General features: G+C 38.5%; 1 protein-coding gene across 3 annotated transcripts in view; it reads right to left on the bottom strand.

Annotated features, from left to right (window-relative positions):
* Positions 1-15,523, bottom strand: part of R3HCC1L (R3H domain and coiled-coil containing 1 like) — a 78,896-nt gene extending 63,373 nt beyond the window's left edge. For 2 of the 3 annotated variants that reach the window (XR_013974930.1, XM_080911738.1), the window contains exon 1: positions 15,467-15,523. The gene's annotated coding sequence lies outside the window, so the exon portion shown is untranslated. Of the gene's footprint in view, positions 1-4,597; positions 4,700-15,466 lie in introns of those variants that run through there. The other variant, XM_080911739.1, reaches the window with a different exon arrangement.
* Between the last annotated feature and the right edge of the window lie 357 nt (positions 15,524-15,880).

The following is a 15,880-nucleotide window of genomic DNA, read 5'->3' on the forward strand; positions in this document are numbered from 1 at the left end:
AATGTCACGAAATGTGTGGTACACAGGAAGACCTTTAGAAAGTGTTATTCAAACAGAATTTAGGAGAGACATTCCAAACAAAAAGCAAAACAAAATAAAGCAACAACAAAAAACCAAACAACCACAAGAAACTATCATCACCACCAAAACCAAGTGAAGAGGCAGGGCAGAGAGGACACAGGTGGCTTATGCAGCTGGCCAGATCTGGCAGTATCAAGAAGCTACTCCAGCCAGGCTCTTGGGGAAACCATCTTCCAAGGTCAGTCCTAGTTGTTTCCTCTCTAGACTGAAAAACACTTCGGTGAGCACCAATCAAGCCTACAACGTTTAATCCTCCTACCAATTACTTCCCAAAGGCTTGACCTCCAAAACATGTTGAACACAGTGGGAGGGAAGCACAAACATTCACCCCATAACACTAGAATAGGTAAACCAAAGGTGTGTTGTATGAAAGCTGGTAAGAGTCTCAGTTTAAGACTTTACAATGGGCTTTCAACACCAGGGGTTAGGCATTCAAAAAGAGTTGTAGAGAATCCAGCCTGGACTCTCCAGATAATTTGAGCAGTGATATTTTCGGTGCCCCGAGGTGACTACTCCTCCCTTGATCATCACATCTGTCCTTCCATTACTAACCCTTCTACTTTTTTTAAATATGCATGGCTGGTGTAGAGAGAGAATTAGCAGCCTCAAAACTCACTCTTACTTCTCTCCTGCTCACTTAATCTAATGATATCAATGACAAAGCACAGTACATATAATCTAAAATCAGAAACAGAATCAATTCGAGGAACAGATTCCAAAGTAATGACTCCCAAGTCTAATGCCATATTTAGAACAAGTGTAAAAGAACAGAACTGCAAGTTGTCCCCATGAAGTACTCCTCTGTAATCTAGAACTCATTCTTTGATATCTAACACTACTATAGTGAAACAATACCAGCTAGTGGTATATAAGTTTGTGAATCAACCAATCAACCAGATACACTGGCATATGTCAAAGGCCAGGCTATTTGGGATCCACAGTTATGTTAAGTAGCCTAGCGGGGAATTTCTAAGCACTCATCTCCATTATATTGATATTTACAGTTTCATTTCCTAATCCTGATATAAAGTGATATATCTAGTCTCTTTAAAAATTTAAATTCTGGGGCTGGAGAAATGGCTCAGCATTTGAGAACACTGGCTGCTCTTCCATAGGACGAGGGTTCAATTCCCAGAACCCGCATAGAAGCTCACAAACATCTGTAATTCCAGTCCTACAGGATCTGATGTCTTTTTGAGCCTCTGTGGGTACTGCATGCACATGATACACAAACATACATTTAAGAAAATTCATACACATAAACAAAAATAAAAAATAAAACCTCAAAAAATTTAAATTCCATCTGATTCAACCTTACAAATTTTTCCTTATTATTTTATGTGTATTTTTATTATTTATTTATTATTATTTCCTTACTATTTATGTTTTTACCTGCATGTGTAACTGTGAACCACATGTGTGCCTGGTGCCCACAGAGACCAGAAAAGAGTGCTGGATCCCTGGGACTGGAGTTACAGAATTATGAACCACCACCGTCTAGTTGCTGGGAATTAAACTCTTAACTGCTAGGCCAACCATCTCTCCAGCTCCCCAAGCCTTAAAGTTTTGATGACATGATAAAATACAACAGTGACACCTTTGAAAGGGGGTTTCTGCCCTACCAGCCCACCATAGCCTTTTTTTCCCCCTTGTCTCCCTGCTTACAACAGAACTTAACTACTAGAACATCTTGCATTCTAACTGCCCACAAAGCCTGAGTTGCTCTGTTCTGTTCTCATTTCTTCCCTCTTGCCTCCTCTTTAGCTTACATATAACCATTTATTCTGCTGTCCACCTTTCCTGACGACTGCTCAACAATTCCAAGCCTGTCACAGATTGTCAGTACTGCATTTGGGGACTTCAGAAGTACTCTTGTGGGACAGTACAGTATGTTAGTACAGCATTTTCCTGGACACAATGTCACTTTTTATAGCCAGGAGTAAATTGGTTTCTTCTTTAAAAAAATACACCTAATAAGACGGGTACAAGGAGATTTTAAATAACCAATTTTCAAATATCCTTTGGTTTGCTCTAAGATCTAGCTGTCTCTATCCTGTGCATGTATCTATTCGCTAAGCCACACACATCTAGGAAAACCTGAAAAGCAGCTTTCTGATGCTAACAAAAGCAAAACCTCTATCAAGGGGGAGGGGGCTTATTTTATCTTTTTCCCTGTGTCTATGGCTCCTCATCTTTGTATTCTATTTGAAACCACTTTGTTTAAACTCAGGTCTTGACATCAGCATTTATTTCTGATTATGTCTCACTGTGCAAAAACCATTTAAAGGGAACTTCTGAGCTGTGTTTTGAGGTGCACACCTGTAATCTCGGCTGTTAGAAGGTTGAGGCTGGTGGATCAAAAGGCCAGTCTGGGCTAAAAGGACAGTTCAAGGCATGCTTGAGCTACATAGAGACACACAGGGAAAAAAAGGAAAAGAAAAAGAAAAAGAAAGAAAGAAAAGTATCAATATCATGTTGTTACAGTTCCCATCCAAGCTCTGCCATGTGCTTCAGCAACAAAGGTAAATTATCTTCTGACAGTTGCTGTAGCCAACCCTCTGGTTACCACTAAAGCTCTACCCTGCATAATAGTTTCCAAATTGTTCCTGGATATAAGACAAGCTGCAGAACAGTGACAAGACCGTTAGGAAGTATGAGGAAAAACCCTCACAAAATAGCAGTTCACATCAATATATACTAGTCTTCTTTTAAAAAAAAAAAAGTTAATTGAAAATAAGTACCTAAAAAGCAATATTAAAATTAAAATTAGTTGCCTAATTATTTTCATCTCCAAGTTCTTTAATAATATTATTCATTATACTTTACTGAGGATTTAAATGGCCATCTATTCTTGAGTGAGTTAATTAAACCCCTATAATAACACTGCATCTTTGTTGTTCTCTATATGAATTACAGCAAAGATAAAGCTCGGTAAGAGTACTAACTCTCAGTTGTTACCTCAGAAAAAGACCCAGTCAAGGAAAGCTAATAATCCAACCCTGGAAACTAAGTCCACACTCCACAACACTAACTCCACCAAACACTATAAGCAGAAACAAAGGGCCTAAGTCTTCCAAGGAATTATTTCACCTCCAGAGTTACCAAATTATATTCAAGTACCACAAATAAGCAATCATATATAGAATAAATAAACAAGTCTATAAAGTATGCTTATTTATTAAGCAACTTACCATTTTTATTTTTAAATTAAAAACAAAACTTCTCCAGGCAGTGGTGGCGCTCGCCTTTAGTGTCATGGCTCCAGAGGCAGAGGCAGTCGGATCTCTGAGTTCAAGGCCAGTCTGGTGTACAGAGCAAGTTCTAGGAGAGTCAGAGCTAGCTACACAAAGAAACCCTGTCTAGGGAAAAACAAAACAAAAACAAACAAACAAAAAAAAAAACCCTAGAAAGGCAAAGAGATAAAAATAAAATGAAAAATAAAACCACTCTACACAGAGATAAGCTACTGAAGGCAAATCATACAAAAGTTCCATTACGTCAGCCTTACCTAAAATAACAATGAAAGTCATTTCTAAAACTATACAATATTTGACACCTATCCAAGTGCTTAACTTTCCTTATCTCATCTTGTAAACAGTAAAGGTTAAATACACTGATAGGCCAAAGACTTAAATAAAAACACATGCAGACAACACAGGTACACTTTTTAGAAGTCTGCCAACAAACCACAAAAGTGAAATATGACATCTCACTTTAGGTCTCTGAGGATTGCTGTAATGGGACAGAAACACCTTCTAGCTGCCATCAAAAGAGATAAGAAACAATAAGACAAATTACAAAAAACATACAAAAAGATGTTCACCCTCCAGTCATTACTATGGTTCAATATGTTATGTTAATGGCAGGAGCTAAATACACAGGCTGGCTAGCAAGAAAAAAGATCTGGACTTCTATATAGACTTCTTCCAGAACTGTTCATATTGTTGAAAAATTATAACTAAATCTAATGTACAACTGTGTACTTTAAAAAGAATGACACAGTTCCATGACTAATTAAAGATCTATAAGGTATTATTGAATTTTTAAAAAAGAGGTCATGGAAAGACTGTTGAACGTTAGCCAAGCATGTGCAAGGCCCTGGGTTAGATCCTCGGCATCACATAGGAGAAGATTAATTTTAAAAGGAGTATACAAACCTAAAATGATGACACTCTGAAAATATTCTTAAAGCTGGTAATGAAAGAGTTCCATTGTAATTCCAGCACTTGAGAGGCTAAGGCAGGAGGACTGCTTCAAGTTTGAGACCAACCTGATCTACTTCAAAGACACAAAAGTAGATGTGGACAAACAGAAAGGCACGTTTTGTTCTCAGATAACCCAATCATCATTAAATCATCAATTAAATGTAAACTAAATGAAAAATATCTGCAAAGGGTTTTAATGGAGATAGATAAGCTAGTAATAAAGTTTAACAAATGAAATTATGTAATAGAAAAATATTTTTTTAATTTCAGAACTGGAGCCAGGAAAATGTCTCAGTCAATAAAGTTCTTACCACACAAACACAAGGAAGGACCTGATGTCAGATCCTCATTGCCCATGTAAGAAGCTGGTAGAGGGGAATGGCTGAGATGGCAGAGCTCACTGGCTAGCCAGCCTCATCAAATCAGTAAGTTCCAAGTTATTGTGTCTCAGAAGATCATCTGGAGAGCAAATAGAGAAGACACAACTGACTCTTTCTTGCCTGCCCTCTGCATGCATGCATGTATGTACATTTGTTATACACACACACACACACACACACACACACACACACACACACACACACACCCAGAAATGATAAAAATTTCAAATGTAATAAGGTGGCATGTCAAAAGCTATGAGGGGAAAACTGATCTTTTTAAAGAACATCTATTCAGTCAGGTCTGCAAACAAGGTTTATTATATCCAAACAATATTTGTAACAACAACAACAAAATATAAAATTGAGCATGGATTCAAATTAAAAACTAAAATCATACAAGTACTCAAAACAAAATGCTAGTAAATTCCTTTCTACAATGTAAGAAATGGTTATTCAATTTTAAAACAAGAGTCAAATGAAAAAAAAAAAAGACTAAGAAACTGGACTACACAAAAGCCTGAACACTGACACCAAACATTATAAACAACAGACAAATTAACTGGAAGAAAATGCGTGTTTAAAACCTTAAGGAATCAGAGCATGGTGGCTCACTGATCTCCATAAATTCAAGACTGTGTGGTCTAGAGTGAGACCTTGTTGCTACTCACCACCCCTACCCCAAGAGAAAACAAACCTGCCAAAGGCTAAACTATATTGAGATTTCAGTTAGACAAAGTTTTAAGAATGTAACAAAATCCCTGTTTCCCTCTGAGGGGAAACCAATACACATTTCCAGTGAGAACTGAAATTTGTACCATCCCTTCAGAAAGGAAGTTTACAATGTCTAATAAAACTATATGGAATCAAAAGATTGCTTCCCCTACCCCTTCAGACTTACCATTATTTTCTACTTGTCTTATAATAACGATGGAAGGCTTCTGTAGGCTTTTTCCAGCTAACTCAAAAATCAAGGGAGGCACATGTTCCCTCTTCTACAGTAGTGCTCTTTCTGCAAACCACCATATTGTTACTAATACCTTACCTTTCACAAAAGTATAGTGCTATCTCACATAAGACTATCCTAGTCTTGTGTCTATATGTATACATGTGGTTATAGGTATGCAAATGAACATACATGCTCACATCTAAATGTAAAAGCCAGAGATCAACATTTGGTGTCATTCTCAATCACTCTTCTTTTGAAATAGGGTCTCTCACTGATCCTGAATCTCACCAATATGCCGAGAGTAGCTGGACAGAAAGATCTAGCTGTCCCCACATCTCCAGGGATGGGATGACAGGCACACACCGCCATGTTGGCTTTTTACATAGGTACTGGGGATCTAAACTCAGATCCTCACTTTATAGGATTGAGCTAGCCTACCAAGTCCCAGAATATCTAACCTAATAAATAAATTTAGTCTGTTGGAAAAGTGGGCAGAATGTGCATAACACATGTAATTCTGCCCCCCCCCCACCAAGTTACTAAGATAATAACAGACATAAGACCCAAATCCACAAAGAAAGAGAATATCAAGAAGGAAAAAAATTGCAACAAAATTTTTGAAGCTAGACCACAGAAAGTTATATACAAGATTAGCAATTTTTTAAAAAAAGATTGTGTGCCTGATCAGGTATTCTATGTAATATATGGTGGTCCCATCCTTTTGAAAGAAGCCATAAAAAGAAAACATGAATGGGATACCCAACATGAGAGAGAAATAAAAGAATGCCAGTGAGTGGGGCTTCCAGAATAATTGTGCATCAAAAGTCAAAAGCCCCCAATCCAGACCAAAAGCTAGGTAACAAGAGGTATATTACTTAAAGACTGCCATTCTCCCACTCTTGACTATAGTGCCATCTTTTTAATCAGACACTACTAGAGGCCATGTTCCACCTAAGCAAGAGGGTAAATGAAGAATGAGGAAGATATGAGTTCTGACAAGACTGGAAATCAAACCCAGGAGAGAAGTCTACAGATTACAACAAAGGGAAATTATTCTAGGAAAAGAGCTGTGCAGTAGGGCCAGAGATCCATCACTCAAATAGTAGGATAATGGAAGTCGGTAGAAAAGGAGCTTCAGAACAGAAGGGAGAATGGTGAGGGAGAAAGAAGGGAGGGAAGAAGGGTAATTGAACCTGAAAGATTACATGACCTTGAGGAAGACCACACTGAGGCCATTTAAGACACTATCACGGGATAAAATTTGTACAGGCAATAATGTCAACACAACACTATATAATTTAACTAAATGTCAAATGTAACTACACTGGGACACTAAGAGAGCACCAATGGATATGGCTGTTTAAGAAGAGCAAAACTGGAGTTAAGGGAGGTTGTAAGCCACCTAATGTAGGAGCTAGGAATCTAACTTGTATGTCCTGGGAAGAGAAGCAAGAGTTCTTAACCACTAAGTCATCTCAGGTCTCCTCTTTGACTCTAAATTATGCCTACAAACTATATTCCTATTGATTAAATATAAAGAAAAATTTAGAAAATTAATTCCAAGAAACAAAAGCCAAACAGCAACATATACTTTGATATTAAGTAATTCATCATTCAAAAATATATAAATATTTTCAATTGAAAGAAACAAAGAAAAACCTTTAGAAATCGTTCTCTTTTCTCTTTGTTAGGTCTTTATATTTCTAATACTGCCAAACATAAATATATAAAATATGTAAGTCTTAAAAATTAAAAAAAAAAAATAACTTAAAGCAAATAATTACCATTAGCGAAGACAGGCAGGATTCAGTAATTGTAACACTAGGAAGGTTGTAGGTCCGACCTTACTTACAAATTCATTAGTGGTCAGGAGGCAGTGCAAATAACACGTTTAATTAAATTTGCTCATTTATCTATTTTAGGAAGTACGATTAACAGCAGTGAGAGAGAAGTAATATAAAAAGACAGAGATAGATTAAAAACATCGGCTGAAAACCAACTAAATCAGAGAATGGTGGAAAACTATATAAAACTAGAGGCTGGAAACAAGAGTGACAAACCTCCAAATAAACTAACTGCAGTCAACATTAATGTTGGCTAGAAATACAAAGGTACACACTCATATCCAGGCTCAAAATGGAACCACACTCTAAAACAATGCACCAGTTGAGTATCCTTACTCTAATCTGGGAACCAGAAGTGTTATATTGCAGAGAAGTCTGGATTTCAGATTTGGATTTCCACTCTAAAGATGTTCAACTTAGACTGTTGGTGCAACTTGGCAAGAGCAAGTTTTTAGATAATCTCACTGTTTGTCTTCATTCACAGACACTGAAGATTCAGTCTACAGTTCCGAACCTTTCCAGCATCAAGTTGTGGTTTGTGGCCTAGTTTTATGAATGGCATATAAGCAAAAGTAGTCTGTATAACCTCAAGAAGCATCCTCTAAGAAAGAGAGATGATTCTCTTCCTCCTTTCTGCTGGGAGAAACATGGATGAGACAGCTGGAGCTGCAGTGCTCTGTGCCTAGAGTGAGCCCCCCACCTCAGTGCTGGAACTAACCTTGCACTTCTAAAGTGACATTGTAAAAATCCATACACAGTGGAGTTACACCACACCACAGCATGAAGCTTTCTGGAATTCTCCACACTAAAAGAAAAAAATTTCTACCTTTAAGTCTCTCTTACTTAACTGCAACTAAATCCAATCCTAATTAAGATAACTTCTACAGGGATAATCAATCATATAGAATGCCTTCCATCAGTTCCTTTGAAGCTTCCTTTCCTGTCCCCACCCACTTCCTTACTATAGTTTCCCAATATATCTTCATTTTTTTCTGCTCCTTTCTCATGAAGCTCTACAACACTCCTTTAAAAACTTATGTTTGATTTTTTTGAGCTCCAAATTTTATCTCTAGCAGCCTGTCATAGCGTAAGATACAGCTATACAAGAACGTAAATGATTTTTAAAATAAAATGATAAAGTGGTGGTAAAAGCACTGTCTGAGAGGTGGTAATATATAGCTAATATTTACTGCACGCTTGGTATTTGCCAAGTATTATAAAGCAAATCCCCAACACAATCTCATCAAGTAGGGGAGCATTAGTACCAGCTCAATTTTAAAAACAGGAAGCTGAAACCTAACAAGTAACTCATGTAGGATATGTAGCAATACACAAAAAAGATCATTTGAACCTAGGCTTCTTAAACCCATTCTCTTAACAAATACACACTTGGAATACCCAGGTCCAAGGTGCTAATCCAGCCTAGAACCTTTTTAAATGTTTTCAGCAGTCATGATAATGACTCAAATTCCTTCTCCAGTAGTACAGTTCATGACTTTAAAGATTAATTTTAAGAAACTACCAAACATCACTTATAATGAAGTAGGTAAATAAGAAGAGTGGTCAGGCAAACTCCTTTGGAGTCAGGGGATGTAATCATCAGGTGATGAGATTAATTTTCTTGTATGGCTCTACTGAGCTAAGAATCAGTTCCAAAAGACCAAGAACTTGTATCTATTAGGACAACTGCAGGGCCTCACAGATTACAAGGCAGCACACATTGAGATTAATGAATTTTTAAAACAACCATATAAATTACATACTTAAAACTTAACAAATCAGAAACTGAAATCATTCTCTTCCTCCCAGACCTATCCGAGAGCTTTCCCTGATGCCATTATTACAAGTATACTTTATGTCGAGCTCACAAACATGTATTCTGACTCTTCAGTTTTTCTACCTCCATCATCTTACTACTTACTCGTCCTCAACACCTCTTTTCTATGTCTACAGTAACAGCACTACTACTGAAACACTCTCCAGTCAACCCAAAAAGTCATCTTACACAGAACACCAAGAAGACAACCTTTCTCAAATACTATTTTGACTCTCAACAGAAATTCTGTCATCTATGGGATTACATTCAATTAATATTTGGATAATTTATACATCAAAAACTGAAGATACAGCTAAGTGGTAGAATGCTTGCTAGATGCACAAGGTCCAAGGCTCAACACCTAGCACTACAAAAATATTAATAGCAAAAATAGCTACATCAGATTATACTAAGTTCTGCCAACTGAATATATGGCAAACATAAAAGAAAAGCAAAAGCCTTTCATGTTCAGGGCTGGGGATAAAGGCAAGGTGAGCACTTGTCCAGCAATTCTAAGGCTTTGGATTCACACCAAAACAACAAAACTCTCATTTTCAGAAAGGTTCTAATTTAGAAACTATGAATAGAAAATCATAGACCTAAATAAAAAACCTGGCTACAATGAAAAGTTAGGTTATGGGTTGATTTCATTATTTCCTGGCTGGACACATTTTCTACAGTAGACATGTCTTATCGCTTACAATTAAGACTTATTTTAACATGATATGAGACAAAGGTACAGAAACTGATCAACTTAAAAAGAAATTCTGGCCAGGTATAGTGGCTTATACCTGTAATATCAGCAACTTGGAAGGCTGAAGCAGGATGGAAACTAAAAATGAGTTTGGAAATAGCCTGGTAGGTTTCAGGCTATCTGGTATGATTGTGGGTTTCTAATGTGACTGTAGTTCTGCCTCCTTAATAAGGGGGTTTGGGCTGGAGAGATGGTTCAGAAGGTAAGAGTACTTGCTACATAACCAGGACGTGAGTTCAGATCCCCAACACCCATGTAAAAAGTCTGTGTCTACCCCCCAGTATTAACTTGTTGGCCAGCTAGTTAGATGAAAAATGACATTTTAGGTTCAGTGAGAAACTCTGTCTAAAAGGAGTAAGGTGGAATGTAATAAAGCAGGACACATGACCTATGCCTCTGGACTTCCAAGTGCACGCACATGCACTTGAGAAAGGAAAGGTAAAAGGGAGAGAGAAAAAAAAGAAAAAATCAAGCTGGATATATAGATGAGTAGTAGATTAGGTATATATAAACAAAATGGCTGGTATATATTAGTAAGTTTTGGAATGCCATGCCACACAACAATAGCTTAAGAAAAAAATCTTTACCAGTTCAGTGGCTTCATATTAAATACATCCCCCATCCCAAAACCAAGTTTTTCCCAATTTTAAGGATGTCCAAAGCACCAGTGTACAATTGGGAAGACCTAGTTAAATGAGGCAATCTTCGGTCAGAGGGTTTAACAATTCATCTCAAACATATTCTAAATACCTACTACACATGAGACACTTTGCTAGATGCCTAAGACACAAAGATGAATAACATATGATCTGTATCTAGGAATAAAAGTAGGTATATAAATAGTTTGTGGAAGTATTAAAATATATATAAAGGTAACTACCACCACTGGTGAAGTTATAGTACAGTTTTGGTCTTATATACATTTATTTATTCTTTAAGAAAAACAGAACTTAAATGAGGAACTTTTGCCTAGAGAGAAAAATACTAGGGAAAAAAAACCATAAACAATATGGGCCTTGTTATGTGCTGTTTAGATCTTGAGATTAGGAATGTTTTGTGCTTTTATCTTCTAAAGTTGCCTGTACTAAGTTTTCTGCAATAAACATGCATTAGTATTTTTAAGTAAAAATATTTTTGAAAATAAGTTTCAATTTTTAAAAATGTGTTTATTTACACTGTAAATAGCCAAGTAAGTGTCGAACAGACAAAAGTACAGTTACTATTTAAAGCAAAATGGTGATGTATTAGCTAAGGGAGCATGTAACTTTACTACCCTACTTTGCCCTCCTTTCCTGGCAAAATACAAATTCAAGATCTAAGATCTCAGATAACTGGCACAAGCAGACACAGTAGCTGTCCCTCTCCTGACCAAGCCCTGACAGCTCTCTCACCCATTTCCCACCCTTTAACTCACTGCCCCCTCTGCACTTCTGGTTATCCACCTCCTAAGAGGCTGGGCTGATTGTCCTTGCCTGCATCTGACTCTTCTCTGAAGAACTGACTCACTCTGCCAACTGTGTGACTCTGTCAGATTCTCTCTTCCTCCCTAGAGTTACCAACTATTTCAAGACACCCTTTTTTGTTTTTTCCTTTCATTTTTAAAGTATAGTATTATGCCCATTTTATAGTAACAAATACAGAATAGACTACTGGATAGGAAGCTGACAGGATTTAAATCAAAGCACTTCCTTAATTCTCTGTGAAACTTCATGGCAAACAATTCAAAACAGCTTAATTGTAAGCCAGTATGAACACACGTTTGTATTAAGAAACAAATTTGTTGTTAATGAATACTACATACCTCTGCCCTCATTTTCAACTCTGCATCATATTTAATGTTACATCATGAGCAAGCACACTTGATCATTCCAGAAATTCATATCATATACAGTTAACTTACTTGCTTGAAAACCTCACAATACTAGATACCAGAATTTGCTGATTCCAAGATTGCTTCTTTATGTCTGTTTTTATCCCCAATCCTAAATTGGCCATATTTGGTATAACAAGAGAGATAAAGAGAAAGGCAACAAATATTAATAAAGTGTAGTGAGTTTGAAAAATTCTCCACTACAGAGAAAGCTAACATGATATAGTGAAAAAGCACAGCACAGTCTAGGGGAAAGTGGTGTATAGCTTATTCAGAGAACACTCTCCAAATGCAGGCTTGCTGCCACCGAACAACACCCTATAACTTTTCTCCTATCTAATGCTCTGACAACTAAATTTCTCTGTAATTCAATAAGCTCTTAGGAGTTACCCAAGCCTCATCCATCCTGCTGGGCTCATTCATGTTTTCCCCACAAGCTAAGAGCACTTTTTCTGGTGAATAGCACACGTTAGGTCTTCTTCCAATGCATGAATAGTCTACTCTTTGTTTCTATAGGTAGGAAATCTATCATAAATATAACTCAACAATAAAAAGAAGTGTTTAAGTCATACAGCTCAGGTAAGTGGTTGATCCTATAGGTCACCAGCTTTATACATTATATGAGGGTTAGCTTCATAAATTTTTAATTTAAAAAAATCTATATTTTTACTCTTGGCACTATTTTATTTACTTATATCTAATGAGTTGAATGAATGCCAAATAAAAACTATGTTAGATATCCGTGAGTACTTAGTGCATGAAGTTAATGAGAACAGGTCACAGCTTCAAACTCTGTGTGGGCCAATTAGCTTTGCAATGTTTCAGGCTCCATGGTCACAGTCAACTACCTTAACCTTGGGTAAAAGAAACACACTGATCATATGAAACATTAAGAGATTAAGAGAATTCGTATTATAATTACAATCTGACTGTCAGAAAATAACAAAATATTAATAACTAAAAATATTAATACCAGCAACTCTATGTTCCACTAAGGTTGGCCAGTATATGCCTAGCTCTAATGCCATCTGCCTTTTCAGCTATGCAGGCTAATAGCCTTACTTTACAGATGATGTGAAGTGAACTCAAAAGCCTTAACTAAAGCTACACCCAGCAGACACTGGAACCAGAACTTTGACTCCAAGGCTTAGGCTACTTCCACAAAACAGTATGGCCTCACTTAATTGTGCCATATAGCATAAGATAATCAATAAAATGTTCTTATAGCAGCCACTGCTAACTGAGCATCTACTGTGTGTACAGCAAAGAATGAGATCTACCTTACAAAGTCTTTTTCAGTAAAAAAAGGAGTCAAAATGCAAGTGTTCGAAACAAAGGAAACAACACAGTGTACAAAGTAGATTTTAATGTACATGACTTTCTATTGTCATAGCTGTGTACACATATATACAAATGTGTATGTGTGTGAATTTACATATATATTTGTGCAAAGAAATCATGCTGAAGCATAACTAAAGGTAAGAACAAATCTGAAAAAGCAGAAGGCACAACATGAAAGAAAGTTAATAATTGCTTTTTGGCCTTTTGGCTAAAATCAAGTGTAAAAAAGTAAAGGAAATGTTTTCTTAGCATCCAAATTTTCAGATATCTGGCAGTCAGTGAGACACTTGAAGAAAAATAGCAATACAGGGAGAGCTTGTCTTTAAACCAAAAAAAAAAATTTTTTTTTAAAGATTACTCTTTTTCACTCTTAGGGGTTCCTGTAGTACTGCTGAGAAATGGTTGTTTGGTATGTGTTTCAGTTAATACTTTTCTAGAGATTTCTTTTTTTCTTTCTTTTTGTATCTTGTTAGATGCTGGTGCTTTGTTTATAATCTGTACTTAAGAGTGTATTTCACTATGCAGTGTAGCATACAGAAGGACAATTAACTATGACTCAGATATTGACAAGAATAGTTTTATAGAACAATTTCTGTGTCTCTGTTATCCTCCACCCCCACCCCTATGATGCATACACGTACAGGTTTTGTTGTTATTGGTTGTTGGTTTTTTGTTTTTGAGACCTGGTTTCTCTATGTAGTCCTGGATGTCCTGGAACTCATTCTGTAGATCTGGCTAACCTTGAACTCACAAGAGATCTGTCTCCTAGGTGCTGGGATTAAAAGCATAGGCCCCCACCCAGCACACATACACTTTTTAAGTTAGACCTAGGTTAGGTTACATGTATGCTCTTCCTGGCCTGGAACTCACTACACAGACTGGGCTACCAAAAACTCAAGAGATTAGCCAGCCTCTGACTCTGGTACTGGGACTGTTGCTTGTTGTTATCACTAGGGAGATAATTCAGAGCCTTATGCAATCTTACCAATGAACTATATACCTCAACCCCTGTGCTAAATAGCTAAGGTGGCTATCACATGGGTAGCGCCTGAAAAGGATGAGGAAACTCACAATGCCTGGCGGTTAGTTCAGAACCAAGTTCCAGGAGCTCTGAGTCTTGGAGATGTTTGTAATGTGTAGTGCTTCCAAACAGAGCTGTTACAGAGCAAGAGGAGCAGCTAACTAGCCGTCTGTGGAAAGCAGACAGCATTCTGATAAGCCTCGAAATCCCAAAGTTCTAAATTGATTCCACAGGTGGTCAGGCCCTAATGTCCCCTCTCCACTTGAAATCCAGCATTAACGCTTTTATGTTTCATCTCAGTTTCTAAAGACACCATTAACTCCAGTCTTCATAAAGACACGACCGTGATTTTAAAAATCCAACTGACTTGGACCTCACAAGGAAGGATACCAGAGCTTTATGTTAAATATGTGTTACAGCACAAACGTTTCACACATATATCGTTTCTGCTGAAACTCATAATACTGAAAGGCATAATAACCAAAAAGACTCTGCACCCCATTTTTCCCCACAGACAGAGAAACTGAGGTGGTGGTAATAGGACGACAAAAGACCACAGGTCCACCATCAAGTGGGCAACCTATCATCCTCTCAGGATTCTGATAAACCCTGTGCTCCTTCCCTCACAACTCAGATACGATGGGGAAAAAAAGTTTTTAAGAAAACTTTGGGAGAAGTGGGTTGGAAGTTTTCCGAGGACCGCCCAAGGAGAGCAGGAAGTACACCCTAGTTTACAAACTGCTCACTGCCAACCCCATAGCCCCGGGCTCCCGGCAGCGGAGCAGACGTGCCACGGCTCGGGAATGGCCAGCGGCCCGGGCTGTACCGGAGCCACCTCGGTGGTCCACAGCCCCTCAGCCCAGGGGGGGTCCTAACACACCCCGCTCGCTACCTGTTGACTGGAGACGATTTCTACGAGAAGCCTTAGGACCGAGGCCCAACGCAAGCCTGCCGCCCCTTAGAAAACAGAAGGGACCCAGGAAAGACCCTCCCGCCCGGGGGCTCCAACAGGTCGAAGGACGGAAGCTTCCCAATAACCTCCGCCCCAGGCGGGGGCCTGCCTGCCCCGCGCGTCACGTGAGGAAAAGAAAAACAGCGTTAACACACAGGAGAAAAGAGGGTCCTCTCCCGAGTGGGAGAAAAGAAGTAGGGGACAACCAGCACCAGCTCAGAGTGAGAAAGAATCAGGGACAGGGGTTCGTGGTTACCGGGACGCTGTCGCTCTCTGCTTCCGCTGCAACCGTGAAGCGCCTGCTCTTCCGCTCGCCGCTGGGGTGCGCGCCAGGCCCTGGCTCCGCCCACACCACTAGGTCTCCTGGTAGTTGTAGTCTTCGCGAGACTCTGCGCGTCACGTGGAGGCGGGGCTGGCAAATGGAGAGGGCGGGAGGGCGTTGACGCTCCTCTTTCTCCAGTGGCGTCCATCCTCCATCTCTGCCCTCAGCTGTGAATGCGCTCAAGTCTTCTCACGTCCTACTCAATCACACCGTGTCTCTTTCCTCGTCCACAGGCGAGTTTCTTCGAGCGTAATCTGCGCTTAGCGTCTCTACTGCTTTCCTCCGGTGTGCTGAGTTCTACACTGCAGCTTCCGCCCCCACAGAAAATGTCCTTGTTGCAGTCAGTGT

The sequence above is a fragment of the Micromys minutus genome, assembly GCF_963924665.1.
Source record: "Micromys minutus genome assembly, chromosome: 2".
In the NCBI taxonomy this organism is placed as follows: domain Eukaryota; kingdom Metazoa; phylum Chordata; class Mammalia; order Rodentia; family Muridae; genus Micromys; species Micromys minutus.